Source organism: Crinia signifera, chromosome 3, assembly GCF_055691185.1.
Source record: "Crinia signifera chromosome 3, ASM5569118v1, whole genome shotgun sequence".
In the NCBI taxonomy this organism is placed as follows: domain Eukaryota; kingdom Metazoa; phylum Chordata; class Amphibia; order Anura; family Myobatrachidae; genus Crinia; species Crinia signifera.
The window spans coordinates 191,711,479-191,730,501 of NC_139219.1; positions in this window are offsets into that span (position 1 = coordinate 191,711,479).

Here is a 19,023-nt window from a genome sequence, read left to right on the forward strand (position 1 = left end):
AAAATGGGTCAATTATTAGGGAATTTTTCTCCCACCAAAGTCATTCACTTTGCACTAGGACAATCTCGTACTCTCTTTTACTATGCTAAAGTATATTAATGAACCACTCTAAGACATCCTGACATAATTTTAACTAGATCGGAGCATCTTCATAGTTTTCATCATTTTCACCAAAAAAGTAAAACTTCAGGCCTCTTGCCAGAACAGAAGATGTTGACTCAGATCAAAATGCTTTTGCACGTTTCTTATTCAAGTCAAGTCACAACTTTTCCACACTAGCCGATTTTGAATTTCTCAATTTCAGTTTTTTCACTCCGCCCTAATATATATATATATATTGTAAGTTTGTGAGCAGGGCCCTCCTACCTTTTGAATATCTGTGAATATCCTGTTTGTTGTATCACTGTTTCCTTTGTAAAGTGAAACGGAATATGCTGCGCTATATAAGAAACTGTTAATAAATATATAACCTGCAATTGGAGGCTTCCACTCCTGCTGCATAATAATGCACTGCACCCACACATTGCAGTCGACTGGCGGAGGAGGTGCAGTAGCTGAATCTCCACTGATTGTGCAGTCCACGATTTCGCTGGAGGATGGGTTCCCTTTCATCCTCTAACGTACCAAGGCAGGAAGCTATCTGCCGGCATGCCTAAAAGAAAAATGCCCTTATTGACTAGCTGACTCTTGGGGAGGGGGGCAGGTGGCAGCAGTGCGTGACGTGGGTGGCCTGGCGGCAAGCAGGTGCCGGGGCCACACACTTTTGGTGAGCGCCGAGTGGGGGAAGCAGGCGGCAGGAGGCTTCGGTGAAGAGGCAGGCGGCTGGGGGAGGCCTGGGGGCTAGCGGATCTGACGGTGTGGGTGTAGTGCTACGGCGCAGCATGACCTGTGATCTAATCAGGCTGTGCAGGCCGCACGCCGGGATGGGGACAGCCGGGCAGCGTCTGAGCGAGTGCTCAGATGCTGCCCGGCATTAGACTGCGCATGCGTCAGTGGTTTCTTTAAAATATTTTTGCGTTGGTGGCATAGCTGGTTAAAAAGTGCCTTTTTGCATTGGTGGACAGTGGGGACACTGTATACTCACCAGCGTCTTATTCCAGCAGCGTCTTCTCCCGGTCACGTGTCTCCAGTCCAGCGGCGTCTCCATCTTCAGTACAGCATTGCAGGACGGAGGGCAGGGGGCATGGCTTCCGGCGGCAGTCTCCTCCCGGCGCTTCCAGCAGGCGCATCCTCCCTGCCTTGCACGGGTGATGGCCGTGGGTCATGACCGACTGGCGGGTATGCGCATCGTCGTTCACCGCTCGTCGGTGCGCCCATACACACTCTACAACTTTTTGTCCAATATCATTCTTAAGGGCCAAAATTAAAGATATTGGTCATAAAAATTGTAGAGTGTGTACGCAACTTAAGAACACAGCGCACATTAATTTACCCAGATCAGAACGTTTACAGACATTTACAGTGTACACATGTATGTATGTGTATGTGTAAGTGTGTGTGTTATTACATTTCACCCCAAGTATCTTATCCACTCCTACGTAGGCAAATCATGGAGTTTTAAAGTCCTTTGAAAAGCTTGTAAATGTCTATAAATGTCCCCATCACTGTCCACAAAGTTGGCAAACTGTATAGGCTCTGATCTGGAAACTACAGCTAGCCAGTGATGCCCACTTCTTGTATCATATGTCTATGATGAATACCCGTTCTTTGCTCCATAACTTCATGAAGGGATCTGCTCATAGAGGGCTAAACTACTAACCGAAATAGCATTTGGTCACACCTGAACACATTAATATGCAGAAGCAGACTCCTGCATTCATTCATTCTCTTTTACGCGTCCCCTCGAGGGGCTCACTACGCTCGATACGCTTCGGGCTCGGTGCCTCACTGCGCTCGTCACACTATATAAAATCAACTTCATGCCGACATGGATAGTGGGGGTATGAGCGTACTTACTATAGTGGGCGCCCAACTAACATATAAGTACCGATTGTTTTGTTTCCCTAGCCAGTGGTATGCCCGGAAATTTCTTGAGCTGAGCTGGGCATGCCACTGATAAACAGGTGTGCGCCAGTGGTGCCTCCAGCTGTGCACCACTGGCACACCACCTCTAGGGTCACACACGACCCCCCGCATTGCTCCCTTATTTAATGTGTCCCCTGGGTGGTTTCCAAAATATGGGGGACACCTATTCATTTTGTTCCACATATTTTGGGAACCAGATCCGGTCCAAGAGCCTGGTGCTGGTTAGTGAAATACAGGGGGACCCCAGTGTTTTGTTCCCCTGTATAACTGCAACCAGCACCAGCTCAAAGAGCCCGGGACTGGTTATACTGGTAGGGGGGGCGACTTTTTTTGGTACTTGTTTCCTAGCACGGCGTCCATCGCATACCATACTTAGTGGTGTGCGATGCGATATTCATGTTAAATTAACAGGAGTGCTTGTACAATTAAATATCGCATAGCATTGCATGACAGCAAATGGCATGCGATGCGATTTTTAATTGTACAAGCACCCTGATGGGTGCTTTCAATGTTAAATGCACCCCCAATGGCAACGCCACCCCCACTATTAACGTCAACCCGAAGCGTGGCGAGTGCAGCGAGCCCGCGAGGGGCGGCGGTATGTGTCCTTTTCATACCCCCACTATCCACGTCGGCGTGGAGTTAATCTTAGATAGTGTGGCGAGCGCAGCGAGCCACTGAGCCCGAAGCGTGGCGCGCGCAGCGAGCCCCGCAAGGGGACACAGATTACTTTACATGTATTCTGCGTCCCGTGAGTTAATTTCACAAAGTGTGGCTAGCCACCGAGCCCGAAGCGTGGCGAGCGTAGCGTGATGTTTGCCACACTTTATAAGTTTAACTCCACGCCCACGTGGACACTGGGGTTATGACGTGGATAGTGGCCATATGATCCTTTATGTGTTAGCAGGGCTCCAGTTACGTCATTTGCATAACTTACGTCATTTGCGTAAGTTACGTCTTTTACATAGCCAGCATAGTGCTGTATTGGTATTCTCAATACACCACTACGCAAACTATGTAACGGGCGCCCAACTAACATTACCATGGTACTAACAAGTACCATTTATTTATTAACAGTTTCTTATATAGCGCATACATATTCCGCAGCGCTTTACAGAGAATATTTGAACATTCACATTAGTCCCTGCCTCAGTGGAGCTTACAATCTAGATTCCCTACCACATGTACACGCACACACAGACATTCTAGGGTTAATTTTGTTGGAAGCCAATTAACCTTACTGTATATTTTTGGATTGTGGGAGGAAACCGGAGTACCCGAAGTAAACCCATGCAAGCACGGGGAGAATATACAAACTCCTCACAGTTAGAGCCATGGTGGGAATCAAACCCATTAACTCAGTGCTGTGAGGCAGTAATGCTAACCATTACACCGTCCGTGCTGCCTACTATGTGATCATTACATTACAATATAATATATAATAAGAGGTTGTTAGTATATCATTGGCCAGTGATATTGGTCTACCTACCAATCGTCCAGGTCACCTCTTGACGAGCAGGTCCCTAACACTATGGGGTCACCACCTGGGATGCAGGGAACCCCGAAACATGATCCAGCTAAGGACCCCCAGGGCATCATAATGAAGAATAGTGATAGTAAAGTGGTAAAATTATAAGTATGAAGGTCCCTACTATATGTTTGGAGGTAGAGAGTGTGTGAAAAAAGGTGCATACATAAATAATAGACAAACATGATATAAAAAGTGACTGTGTATTTAAGCTGCGATGCCCTGAGACAGTCCAGCCAGAGAAGCCCGGGGGCTCCACGCCCAGATGCCAACCCCAAATTTTCTGACACTATATACAAATAAATAGAACTTACTTGGAATTATGCCTCTGTCTCAGTGCAGTCCATGCTGGTTCCCTGCTTAAAAACATAGAGGGTGGTTGGGGAGGGGTAACAATCTAGATGAGGCATTCTCAAACCTCAGGTGTGTATTTCTACGCATATACATAGTAGGGAAAAGCGGCTCTAAATTGCACACCCTCAGTAATGAAAGGTGCCATCTGCTGAGAATAAAATGGTTTGCACAGAGAGAGAGAGGGTGCAAATGCACTATGCGATCGTTACATTACAATATAATATATAATAAGAGGTGGGCAGGCCAATATTACTGGCCAGTGATATAATAACAACCTCTTATTATATATTATATTGTAATCAGTGGCGTAACTACCGAGGGTGCAGCTGCTATGGGGCCCAAGCTGTCCCTAGGGCCCGCTGCTTCCCCTGCACTCTGTCAAGCTGCTGAAGTGGGTTCCGTTTACTGGCACCCTCTAAAATGCTAAAGTGTTGCACAAGCACTGACATCCATGACAGAGCCAGCAACTCTACGATGCTGCCTGACTTTGAACGTCTATGGCTCCACCCACTGGGAGGCTTCCAACTGAGTGAAAGGCAAGTGAGGGAATAGAAGCAGGGGGCGGGGCTACTCAGCAGCCATCCAAGTCAGCCCAGTAGCATGGGGATTTGGGAACGAGAAGCTGTTCTTTGAATGTTCTTACCCTACACTGTAAGGTAAGAGAGAGGGAGAAGGTTGCCATATATCTGTGTGTATGTGTATAAAACTGCACATACAAAAATTCCTTAATCTCCTATTGTCTACCCACAGAGCTGGCCCTAGCTTAAATGATGCCCTAGGCAAGATTTTGGCTGGTGCCCCCTAGCACCGCCAGGAGTTCCGCCTCTGACCCTGCTCCCCTTTCCCAGCACCATCAACCCTCATCATAGCAGTCATCATTTTGGTGCTCCTACCCACAATATTTTATATAGAAACAGTGCACACATTCGATGCGCAGCCCAAACAGTGGTGTGTTCTTGCTGGGAAGGGGCATGGCCACCCAATAGTACCCCCAATACAAATTATACCACACAGTAGTGCAACTTTATTCACATTATATCATGCAATGGTGTCCCTTATTCACGTTACATCACACAGTAGTACCACTTTACATTATGTACATTACTCCTCACATTATTCACATTATACCCTTAGAAAAAAATCCTAAAAAATATTGTATTTTAAGCACCTCCATGGCCACACTGCAACCCAGCACAAAGCAGTGTGTGCTGGGCAGAGGAGAAGAGCTGCAGCTGCTGCTGTCACTACTGGGCCCTTCCATCAGACTTTGGCCTGGGTAATTTGTACCCCCTACCCCTTTCTCTCGGCACCCCTGATAATACCACACAGTAATGCCCCTTACACATGACACACATTATTAATGTCCTTATAACCATAATGCCCCTTACACATTATGCCAACCTTTATTAATGCCCTTCATACACATAATGACACACATAATGCCCCTTACACATATGTTGCACATTATTAATGCCCTTATACACATGACACAAATAATGCCCATTACACATATGTTGCACATTATTAATGCACTTATACACATGACACACATAATGCCTGTTACACAAATGTCGCACATTATTAATGCTTTTTTATATGACACACATAATGCCCCTTACACATATGCCAAACACTATTGCACAACCAACCCACTTGCACAGCCGCTAACACTGTGACCTCTGCCTCGGCTTTGATACAGATGTTTCCTCATACATCTTGACTCAATAGGCCATGCAGCTCGTTGCCAGTTCTGCTAATGTTGGGTGCCTTTTTTTGCTGAAAATTTGTCTTATTTACATTTTTATGTGACCAGGACAAACAAGGAGCTTCTGATGATTAAAATGATATGTGGCATGCCTATATTCTGTGTGTGACTGTGGCTGTACCTGCATACGGAATGCTACATTACAGTGATGTCCATGAATACACTATTTCATATGCAGATACAGCCTCACTCACACACAGAATATAGGCATGCTGCATATCATTTTAATCAGCAGAAGCTGCTGATGCCCCTAGGCATTCCAAATGCCCTAGGCAATTGCCTAGTTTGCCTATGCCTAAGGCCGGCTCTGTCTACCCATTCCAAGCACCCTGTAACTGCCCACCCCTGCCACCTGCAACTTTCACCTTTGCACTCTGTATCTAACATGCCTGGACCCTATAACTGCCTCCCCTGCTCAATGTAAAAGCCCTCCCTACAACTTAAACCCTTGCTCTCTGCTTGTAACTACCCTCCCTGCACTATTTTCCCTGCTACAAATAAACAAGGTTGTAACAATCCCCCTTACCATTTAACTGCCCTGCTGCTCCCAGTGCCCTAACATACTATGTATTACCCCCACCTGCACATTCCCTGTATCAGCCCCTCCTCTGTGTGTCCCCTGGGCTGCACAGTCCACAGGAAGAACCCATGCTCCCCCCTCCTTGCAGACGCTGCTCCCTACTGATGCCACACATATGCCACTCAGGATTAATAGATGTAAATATATTTGGAGGACTATATATTGGGATGCTAGAGCTCGATCATACACATGTCATGTTCTTATTTAAAATACAGCATAATGCACTTTTTTATTTTTGCATACACTTCAGTAAATATTTTATTTATTACTGTACAGTATGTGTCCAGGAGCTTTAGATATGGTATTGCTTGTACTATGCTGACAGTGTTATAACATATTCTCCCCTCTGCAGACAAGGAACCAACATGTATTCCTCCTCTCTCCTGACTTGGGGTCCCCCCAGGCTGCCCCCTATCTCTGCTGACAACACTTTGTAGCATACATTTATATACATATAGCTGTTTTCCTCATGCCTAATTCCGTGGACTGTTTTCTCAGCAAGATTTCCCTGTCACTTCAAAGTGGCCTTCTGTCACTATGGTGGAGAACTGAGTTGGGGGGCCCCTAAAAAATTGTTGCTATGGGGCCCACAAAGTACTAGTTACGCCTCTGATTGTAATATAATGATTGCATAGTGCATTTGCACCCTCTCTCTCTCTCTGTGCAAACTTTCCTTTTACACATGATTGGAATAACTGTTTTGATTCTTCTGTCTACTCCATTAAATTTGACTTATACGCTTGGTCTCTTCAGGAGGATTTTATTTCCTTAGTTATGCAAAGTTCTCATTTGAGGATACATTTGGTTAGATACTTTTTATTGTTGTTTTTACATTTATATTTTTGATTCAGTGCTCAATTACACTACAGTCATTTTTAAGTACAGTATTTGTGCATTTAATAAAAATATTGCACTAACTGTTACATGCCGTACTATATTTTGTGGTTATAGCAACTTTGTTGCTTATTAAATAAAACTACCTTAAAATACATTGTCTTTGTAGCCAGTTTGTGATATTTCATTACTCCAATTACTCTGTGTTGTTTATTATTGTTTTATTTTGGTTTTCGAAATAATATGTTTCTGTAGTGTAGTGAATTTAAGGATTCTATCTTTCTGTTTTGATATATCGTAAGCCTCATACATACACACTTCAGATAGATATCTTTAAAAACAAAGTCTAGTGGGTACACTCCAGATTAAATTATGTGCACCATCGGCAACCACTAGAGGGCACCCAACAGAGCTATTCAAATTTAGCTCCATTTGAGGGGGTCAGGTTGCTGGAGCTGACATTTTAGCTTGAACCCCCTGGGGGTGGCGAGCTGAATAACCATGAAAAGTTACCCATTTCAGCACACAAAGGGGTCTTTTTTGCAGCACTCCTATTAGTTTGGTCAAGCTTTGCCACTATGGGCCTTATTCTGCTTGGTGCGGTAATTTCCGAATTCTTTCGGAGGGTGCTTTTTAGCTGTCTGCGCATGCGTAGGCAACGCTATGCGCATGTGCCACGCATGGTCTCCGTACTCGTTCTCACTAATACCGTACAGAAATGTCCACCGAATTGACTCGGGAAATATGGGCGTTTTTGGGCGTCATTCGGACTTACACAAGGGCGTGGTTTCAAAGTGGGAAAAACTGGGCGTAAATATGGGCGTACACGAGGGAGTGCACGAACTCTGGTAGGCGTGCATTCGGACAGCACACCGACTGCAAATGAACCAACACGCATGAAATATGCGGTCTTCATTCGCAAGTTTCACTTTACGGAGACCACTTGTTCATGTGCTAGGCATTCGGTTCGCCCAATTAGTACGCCCGCACCTGAAGCACTGTCAGCTGAACACAATACAATCCACTCCTCTACTCATTACTCATTAATTACACTCTTTTCATTGCTTTAATTGGAAGCATTGCTGCCTAAAGGGACCATTACTTAAAGGGGTAACAATGATTGAATAGAACTTCACATGATGTAAGGGTTAATGTAAAGTGGTAGTAATGTGTTTAAGTATCAAATAGGATTTAATTGATTACAATTACAAACAATCCCTTTTTTATGAGGTAGCCTAATTGCATAAGTGTGTGACAGATTTATGAGTTCAGATAATAGTCGTGAGTTTTGCAGAAATACACTGCATTGGTGCGTACGGCCAGCTTCCCGCCCATTCTGACGCTGTAAGACCGTGCAGAATCTTTGGGCCTTATTCTGGTTGGTGCGGCCGGGCCGTACGCGTACGTCCCGGGGTTTTTTATGATCTGCGCATGCGTACATTCGCTAATGCGCAGGCGTGAACACTCCACAACGCTTACGGACGGGTCTCTACGTGCGAAAAAACCTATACGCGAGTGTACGGGCATTGGGGGCGGCATAGGGGCGTGATGAGGGGAGCGGCCGAAATAATGAGGGAAAATGGGCGTAAATATGGGCGTACACGGGGGTGTGCACCAAAAATGAGCGGTGCTACTACCGCACGATCGACTAAGGCACCGTTCATTTCGGACACAAAACAGGCGGCCGCCAACCGCCAGCTCAAACCACCCCTACAGATACCGCATGCCAGCGTGCGCCTGGGTTTGCTAATTAACGCTGATTACTACTCAAACACATACACCTGAATGCAATAAGCAATGCTGCAGTCTATTAAGTCCAAACCATGATTTCACTACCTGCAAGCCACACACAGCACTCAAACACATTGGAAGCTTATCTTTCTATACTTCTCCACATTTAAAGGTTTGTTTAATTTAAGGTAAGAATCTTTTTAAGACCTGCTTATATATGCTAAGGTAGCTATTTGCTAAACAGTTAGACACATTCACTACGTGCTTTCATAGACTTTACACAGTAGCACACTCAATCTACACAAGTCGACATGTGTCAACGTGTTCACTCTAATACAAACATAGGTTTTGTATTTATGATACAATAACATAAACCACATCTAACACCTACAAAGGATGTTTCAGCAATGTTTTAAGCCCATGCCCACTATTTTGCACACAATCTTTGTATAGTACCCAAAATACAGAACTGTACCACTATCTGATCTGCTATGAATTGGATTTGACTACACTCTGGATGTAAGATGCCACCAATCACATTATTGCACTCACATCTCTCTAACAAAGGATTCCTACATCTGCTTATGACACTGTAAAATCATATATATTTAAAAACTTATACATGTTTGTTCACAAGCAATTTTATCATGTTTGGCCGATTCACACATCTTTTTTTAGGGAGGACACATATGCATTCCTACACAAATGTACCTTTTGACCCTACTACTGTAGGAGCTACCTCACCTGCACACAAACTGCTTTCTCACCTATTAAGTTGCTCTGCACATGTGCTGACACAAACTAATTAGCAGGGAAAAGTTGGATAGGAACATGGGAATGGCCATGGAGAGGGTTACACATGGGAAACTTCGACCACACTTCAACAAATGTTCAAAAATACCCTGGTCAGTAAGTACACATAAATCTAGTATTTGTTTCACACAAGAAATTACACATACAACAATTTTGTTTTAATTGGTAAAATAAATTTATTTGCTGTTCAGCATCACAGCTTAGTAGACACTTTCATGTCATAAATCAAATAAACAAATAAAATAGACACAAAAATAAAAAACAGCCAGAACAAGAGGTTGCATATCTCCAAACATGTGTTACCCTGCAAATGCAATGGTGAAAGAAATGGGGACACCAGAATACGTACTGCAACAACCAGGGTGAATACTAAGCAAGATACACACCACCAAAAATTTATCCTGCATTTGTAGAGGTCAAAATAAGAACTTTAATGCCCATGGCACGAAAATGGATCGATGGCCAACTCAGGAAGTGGATGTCCAGTGCAATTTAAACATTTGGGGTCCAACCACAGAGGAAGTGAACCAGGTCTCATTATTTGGGCCCTTTTTTCCCCCTTTTAGATGGGGCCTTGGGGACAGGGGCCTTTGGGTCAGATGGCTTGCGGCGTCTTCCCCTAGTGGACACAGGAGGGTCAGCAGAGGTGGAAGGTTGGGGAGCAGCTTGGGGTGGGCCAGCAGATGGGGGATTGTCCCTTAGGGACCTGGCGGTGGGCAGCAGCTCCGCAAGAATGTCATTCAGGCGGCTGAGGTGTTGGCCAATGCTTTGCATGCCAGCCGCCAGAGTGTCATTCATGCGGTTGAAGGCCTCACACTGCTGCCTGTTTGTGGCCTTCCAATCCTCCAAAAATTCCCCAATCTGCTGCTGACGGAGCGCAGCATCCACCCCTTGCTGCTCGATCCTCTCCAGCATCACCATCATGCTCTCATCCCATGTCTCCTGTGGCTGGGGCTGGGGGTGTCTTCTTGGTGGAGGCTGGACCACTTGCTCCACCTGTGGCTCTGCAGAGGAAGATGCTGCCGGTACATCCTGGGTTTCTGCTTCTGCTAGGATAATAATTGAAAACAATGTCACCATCACATACGCACTAAAAAATATCTTTCAAAATACAATGCATTACTGTGACTTACCATCAAAAGCAGCATCAAAGACCTCCGCCGGGAGCTCACTGTCCATATTGGAGATCCCCCTGACCTCGGCCACATCAATTACGTCCAAGGCGTCCTGCTCCAGGGGGGTATACTCCAAAGTATCGGGCATAGGACCTCTCCCGGTGGACATGCTGTGGTTGTACCGGTCAGTCATCTTCCTCTTCAGTGTACTTTTGAAGTCTGTCCACCTACAAGTTTAAAAATACAAATATCACCATGAGATATGTGCACCACTGTGCTAGTGAACATCATGACTACGTTACATTTCCTAGTGTGGGTGATCTTATGTTTTTTTGCCATATGTGTCCCACACACACATTAATGTCTCCATTAGGAGGCATTTCAGTGTCTCATCTCATTCATTAGGCCACTAAATGCACATACATAGATCACTATGCAGAAATGACATCATCCATGGCCAAATTAGGCACCTCCACCTGTTGTGAAACTACACATTACACCATAGCTTGACAGTGTGGTTATTATGGAGTCATTTAACTATGGGATGGCATACTGGGATGTGTAGTTTCTCACCAGCTACATGTGCACAGTTTGCTCATTCTTGTTTCAGTTGCATCATATGGAACATGTAAAGGTGGCCATACACGTTACAATTATTGTATACAATATTGCATCTCATAGCATATCGGTTTTGCAATGAGATCAGATTAGATGAGATCTAGTACAAAAAGTATGTGCTGCACATACTTTTTGTACTCATCGCTAAACCGATATGCTATGAGATGCGATATTGTATACAATATTGTATACAATAATTGTAACGTGTATGGGCACCTTTACAACAACTCTTTCCAAAACACACTTTCTCTTGTCCCATCACATACTTCACATACTTCACATGAGCAGAACTGTGCCCATAACCTCACATCACACCAATGGTGCATGTTTCATATATCAATGTGGGTTATTAGACATGGTTGTGTTCACATGTGACATTGAAGTGTAGCACTATCTACAAACACACCTTTCTATTATTCTCAAAACATACATGTAACATATGTACACACATATGACATTATCAGGGGGACAAACACACTTGCCTTTTCTTCACCGATAGCCAATCTCTGACCACTGGTGACACCTGGTTCACTTCCTCTGTTATCTTGTCCCAAAGGTTTCTCCTTGCACTGGCACCCGGCTTCCTGATTGGCAATTCTATCCATTCACGTGCTCTGGGCACTAAAATTCTTAATTCTGCCTCTACAAATGCAGGGTTTCTCTTTTTGGAGGTGGTATCCTGCTCAGTCCTCACCCTAGATGTTGCAGCTCGTTTTCTGGTGGCCCCAGTTCTCTCAACATGCACCTGCTGGGTCACACCTGTTTGGAGAGATGCAACCTCTTGTTCTGGCTGGTTGCTTGGCCCTTGTGGAGCTGGTGGAGGTTGAACAGGGCCTGTTAGTGAGGGGCCCGCTTGGTCTTGCAGGCTACCTCTCTCTTGAGCCCTCCTTCTCCGCTCCTGTTCCCTCTTCTGTAAAGCTTCAAGCAGGGATTCTGCTTGTGCTCTCTGTAGAGCGTCCTCAGCTGCGGAATCGTCTGAGTTAGACATGTTTGCAGCAATTCTGGCCTGCATCTGACTGAATATTTATATGTTAATCTCCCGCCATGAACAAGGGGGCGTATATTTTTCCCCGCAATGTAGTTGCTAATTTACGCCGATATTTCCCGCCGATAATTGCCGCTTAAATTACGCAGGTCTTTACGCACCTGATCAATCACCTGTATATGCACATACACAGGTTGTGGAGCATTGTGTGCTACATCGTGAAATGTGTGCACCTGTCAGTCCAATGATGAGTGTTGTCAGCTGGTATCTGTTGGAGTTCGTGTATGCTTTGTGAGTCACATTTCAAAACATCACGTTATAATGCTTTCCTTACATATGTAATGAGTATGAAATGATCATACACCAACATGTTGCATTGTGACCCTTTTAGCAGCGTATTTATTAGTAGACGGTTGCGTGTATTCTTTTCCGCACACTGTATATACAGTACGTCTCTCCATGGAAATGGGTGTATTGTGCCCCTTTTAGCAGCGTATTTATTAGTAGACGGTTGCGTGTATTCTTTTCCGCACACTGTATATACAGTACGTCTCTCCATGGAAATGGGTGTATTGTGCCCCTTTTAGCAGCGTATTTATTAGTAGACGGTTGCGTGTATTCTTTTCAGCACACTGTATATACAGTACGTCTCTCCATGGAAATGGGTGTATTGTGCCCCTTTTAGCAGCGTATTTATTAGTAGACGGTTGCGTGTATTCTTTTACGCACACTGTATATACAGTACGTCTCTCCATGGAAATGGGTGTATTGTGCCCCTTTTAGCAGCGTATTTATTAGTAGACGGTTGCGTGTATTCTTTTCCGCACACTGTATATACAGTACGTCTCTCCATGGAAATGGGTGTATTGTGCCCCTTTTAGCAGCGTATTTATTAGTAGACGGTTGCGTGTATTCTTTTCCGCACACTGTATATACAGTACGTCTCTCCATGGAAATGGGTGTATTGTGCCCCTTTTAGCAGCGTATTTATTAGTAGACGGTTGCGTGTATTCTTTTCAGCACACTGTATATACAGTACGTCTCTCCATGGAAATGGGTGTATTGTGCCCCTTTTAGCAGCGTATTTATTAGTAGACGGTTGCGTGTATTCTTTTACGCACACTGTATATACAGTACGTCTCTCCATGGAAATGGGTGTATTGTGCCCCTTTTAGCAGCGTATTTATTAGTAGACGGTTGCGTGTATTCTTTTACGCACACTGTATATACAGTACGTCTCTCCATTGAATGCATGCTGTTGGTTATGGTGTGTGTATATCGAAACGGTCCGCGTAAGTTTCTATTCGCATCCAGTTTGTTCATGTAAGAAGGATTAATAAAGTTAATACTAAACAAACAATTTTTTACACCAATCAGCAAGCACCAAAAGTGATATATGTACCTGCAATTAATAACTGCGCCATTGCCACTATGACTTCAACCAGGGCTAGGGCGTTTTCTACCCAGGAGCTATTGGCCTTGGTTGAGGTCATGGACCGGCGCCTGGGGCCCAGGGGCCCTTATGTCTCGAATATTGACAAGCGGCGGGCATATAATGCTGCCCGCCGGCTAATCTTCGCCCGGACCGGCGTTCACAGAAGCCTGGGCCAAGTTGAGCGGCGCTGGTCTGACCTGCGCCGGTGGCAGCCAGTCTTGCTATCATCACTTCGCCGCCATATTGCCCGATGTAAGTTTTTATTTACTAGTATGACTGCGTTTTTTTGCAATGTTTTCTGTACTTTTTATAAATATGTTCCTGAGTATGGGGGTGTATAGGGGGTGTATAGGGGGTGTATATGGGTGTATAGGGGGTGTATATGGGGTGTATATGGGGTGTATATGGGTGTATAGGGGGTGTATATGGGGTGTATAGGGGGTGTATAGGGGGTGTATATGGGTGTATATGGGGTGTATATGGGTGTATAGGGGGTGTATAGGGGGTGTATATGGGGTGTATATGGGGTGTATAGGGGGTGTATATGGGGTGTATATGGGGTGTATAGGGGGTGTATATTGGGGTGTATAGGGGGTGTATATGGGGTGTATAGGGGGTGTATAGGGGGTGTATAGGGGGTGTATATGGGGTGTATAGGGGGTGTATAGGGGGTGTATATGGGTGTATATGGGTGTATAGGGGGGGTTTAAGTAGTTGCTCAGTTTTTGGGTGTAGCATTTCAATTAGTTTGCATGATAAATGTCTGAAATATAACAGCAATGATAATTTGGAAGGTTATGAGCATGACTAATGTGAATTTTTCTTTCCCCCTTTTTTATGAAACCCAATCTTCGATTTCTATGCCATCAACATGAACATTTCAGCACGGGCAAGAGCCCGCATAGAAGCCCGGGAGCAGGCAGCCCGGGACCAGGCAGCCCAGGAGCAGGCAGCCCAGGAGCAGCCGGAAGAGGAGGAGGAAGAGGAGGAGGAAGAGGAGGAGACAATGGGTCAAGCTGGGGCCCACCAAATTTCCCCATCCCCTTCCCCCACCCCCTCCCCAACCCCCACCCCCTCCCCAACCCCCACCCACACCCCTACCCCCACCCCCTCCCCAACCCCCACCCCCAACCCCTCCCCAACCCCCACCCCCCCACCCCCTCCCCAACCCCCACCCCCTCCCCAACCCCCACCCCCAACCCCTCCCCAACCCCCACCCCCTCCCCAACCCCCACCCCCAACCCCTCCCCAACCCCCACCCCCTCCCCAACCCCCTCCCCACCCCATTTCCAACCCCCCTACACCTCTCCACCACCCACCCCCAAACCTCTCCAATCCCCACTCACACCCACTACCACTATCCAAAGTCCTATCCCATCCCCCTTGCTCCTGACCCCCCCAACCACCGCACACCCAACCAGCGGCGAGCAGGATGGCTCAAGTAGCCGTAAGTAAATAATGTGTCTAATGTTTACCTACACATTTCTACACATAAACAATCACAACAACCACATATGTGTATCCAACATCAACATTAGTTGCAACATATCACTGCAGGGCGACCATGAGGTGTGGCCTGTCCTTCTCCAGGAACAAGGGTCCCCTTGGTGGTTTTTTGGAGTGTGGCCATGCCTCACCCCTTGAATAATTGACATAACAGTACATCCAATGAGATATCCGACATTAGTGGTGTTGTAGTTATGTGGCTCCAGGTGTTGGGTAACTCCACTTCCCAGCATGATGTGCAACATAAATTTATAGATTGTTTTGTTAATAGTGTGTGAGGCCATGCGGATGCATGCTTTACAAACATAGCTTTAGGCCTATAATTTGTACAGCAATGGCAAACATTTTACTAAGTAAGGAGTGGTTAAGCCACAACAATGTAATTACCCTTAAATAGCACAGGTTAATTGTGAGGTTAGAGGTGATTCCCCCAAAACAAACCTCCCAATGGTGATACAGCATACATTTATCCAATAAGGAGGAATTTATTTCATTTCATGTAATATGTACAGTATGTGTGTGAAAACATACTAGTCTTTTGTACCGTGTTTACAGCAGACCCATCTTCAATGTAGTAGAAAAATGTATGTGGGCTTCAGACTTAACTCACAACTTCTTATTATGTTAAAATACAACAAACATTTGTGGATAATATTTATTAATTATAATGTTCTTTCCCCCTTCACTACAGACACTGAACAGCACCAGGATGATGTGGGGCAGATAATGGTAGAAATTTTCATGACCCTGCTATATCTGCAAATTCTATTTACCCGATTGGAGGCCCTGCTTTAATTCTCCCCCCCCCCCCCCCTTTCAGTTTTGTTATAAATAAAAGTGTTTTTACAGTTAGAAGTTGCCGGTGTTTTTAATCATAAATATGTGAGAGGGTTTGTAAGGGCAGGTACATACAGATGTACAGTATAATGTAAGTTATATTGGTAATTTGAGGTGAGGGGTAATGAATGATGTGTGAATGTGTGTGTTTTGGGGTGAAATAACACATAGTGAAAAGGCATGATTTTTTATTGTTGTTAGATGAAAACATCACACATAACATCAGGGTAGGTATACATGTTAAAAAAATCAGATCAAACTAATTATGGACATAATTTAGTACATACACACAAACACCAATATAAATTTATTTAAAAGTAAAAGCAATGTGGGGACACATAGATAGTGATTAAAATGCCACATTAGAACATAACAAATATACATGTAATGAGGGTTAAAATGTTGTTTTATTAGGGTCTTTATTAAGGTAGACAATTGAGTTAATAGAAAACAATAATTGAATAACAATTAGAATAATTAATTAATTGTCAGAATTGTAGTTGAAAGGCAAGATTTGCAGGTCCATATATGTGAAGGGTATGCCAGCGTACACGGACGTACGCTCACTCTCACGAGCAGTGACATAAGCTGAGTTTTCCATTGAAAACAATAGCGACCCGTCCGTGCAAGCTGGCGTACGCTCAGATTTCCGCAAGAAGTCGGCGGGAAGACGGACGAGAGACGTCCGTAAACGGTGGCGTACGCTCAGTTGTACGCCAGTTGTCGGAGTGTAAGGGCTGGTCCGTCCGTGTACTTTGGCGTACGCTCAATTGTACGCCACTCCCCTTTGACGTTGTTTCTGGCCGTACGTATGCGGCTGACTTGTGGGTGGACTTAACCCCAACGGCCGTGTACGGAGAGCGTACGTTGTTTTGGAACGTACGCACGTTTGGCCGCTACGATCAGAATAACCTCCTTTGTGTGGCCACCGCACACGCACGGTTTGGATGTTGTCCTAAAACACACCCTCTTCTTAGAGAGCGAGTCCGTCCGAATGCGGAGGACCTGTGGGCGTTTGTTCTTTCAATGTCCGCACAGCGTGGCGTGCGGTCAGCTCCGAAAGAATTCGGAAAGTTACGCACAGACCAGAATAACCTCCATTGCGTGCCTAAATCCAACCTTAATAGGTGTGATCAGCATGAAAACCAACACCAACTGCATATTGCCCTGTGATCTCCTGTCACTTTAGATGGAAAATTGGGTGCGATATGATAATGGTATCTAGCCCAGTATCATTAGTGATGCGTACCCCATACATTAATAACAAACACACACACACACCACCCGTATGCTTCTCCTCAGTCCGGTGGCTCGGGTTTAGCATTTTATTTTTAGCATAGTAAATGCCAAAAATACGAATAAGCCTAAATAATTTGTATTTACTCATACAAATACGATTTTTTTAGGGCAATTTCCCTTAGTATATTTCCCCCAGTATGTCTGGTATGTGAATCCTACAGTTGCGGTAGTGGTTGAATAAAAGATAGACACTTGCCTTGCTGGCAAACTGTTGTGTTCTGTTTTGACTATAGTTTATGTATTCATTGCAAATGTTTACTACATCTGCACACCAGAGTTTTATGGTCTGCAAATCTAAATCACTCAAAGGCGTATCACAAGATGTTTGAAACGTAGATATGAAGGGCCATATTGTTCTCAAACTGTTGCTTAAATCCATACCGAAGTCTGGACTGCTCTTGGAAATGTGAGATACCCCAATTCTTTTATGCTGCTTTCAGACCATAAAACTGGCTTTGACCAGGTATTTTAATACGTTTCTAAAAAGGGGTCTGCCAGCTAAAACCCCTTTCACACCGCATGTCTTTAAATGGTATTTCAATGCAGTTTTTGTTCCTTCACAACACTGAACCCGTTTTAACCCATAGAAAACAGTGGGTGAAAAAAAGGGTCTGAAACGGGTAGGACCCTGCGTTATTACCGTTTAGAAATACCAGTACAATAGAACCGGCAAATTCACTCTGCACCTTTCAGACTGCACAAATTACCATTTTAAAACGGTAAAAAACTCCAGGCTTTCTTTATTCCAATGATTTCAGAAGGTTAGTGATCCGAAAGGTAGGCAAGTATGTTACTGCTGTACACAATGAATACCTTTCAGATGGCTGTACAGTATTCAGCAGGAGGAAAATAATGACATTATAATCTGTTCCCCAATCCAACCGATAACTAACTGGGCATTCATTTAGTAAGAAAGTTGCAATAAGCTGTAACAAATAATTAACTACTGGTTGTTTCCAGGGGCGAATTTAGGGGTCAGGCCGCCCCTAGGCACAACATTTTTGTGTCCCCCCCTATTTTAATATAATCATATATGTATATACATTGTTATTTATATATTTCATAAAAATGTAACTGTAGCCCACCTTAATATTTTTTTAAGCACTCTGGACTGCTCACTGTACGGAGGACCCGGAGGGAGGGATGCACTTATTAGTACAGTGATTAGCACAGTGTCAATGTCAGTCTCTCTCCGGCTCACACACTGTGACTGACTGAGTGCAGGGTGGATCTGCGCGCCACTCAGCTCAGCTGCTGGATACACAGCAGCCAATAGACTGTGTGTGTGTGTGTAGAGTAGCCAATGGGCGGGAGCCGGCAGCAGTGAGCCTGAGCCGTTTCTGGATGCGCAGGGGGACCGTCAGACCCAGCCACTAAGCGGTGATGCAATGTGCATGGCAGAGTGGGTGGGCAGTGGCGGGTGACGAGCGGCGTTGCCAGCGACATATGATAATTCATGTCTGCGGCGCTCGTCACTCGCCGCTGCCCACATGCTGTGCCATGCTGCTATTTAACAGAATGTCAGCCTGCCTGCCGCCCCTTAATTGGTGCCGCCCTGAGGCCGGTGCCTCACTGGCCTAGGCACAAATCCGGCCCTG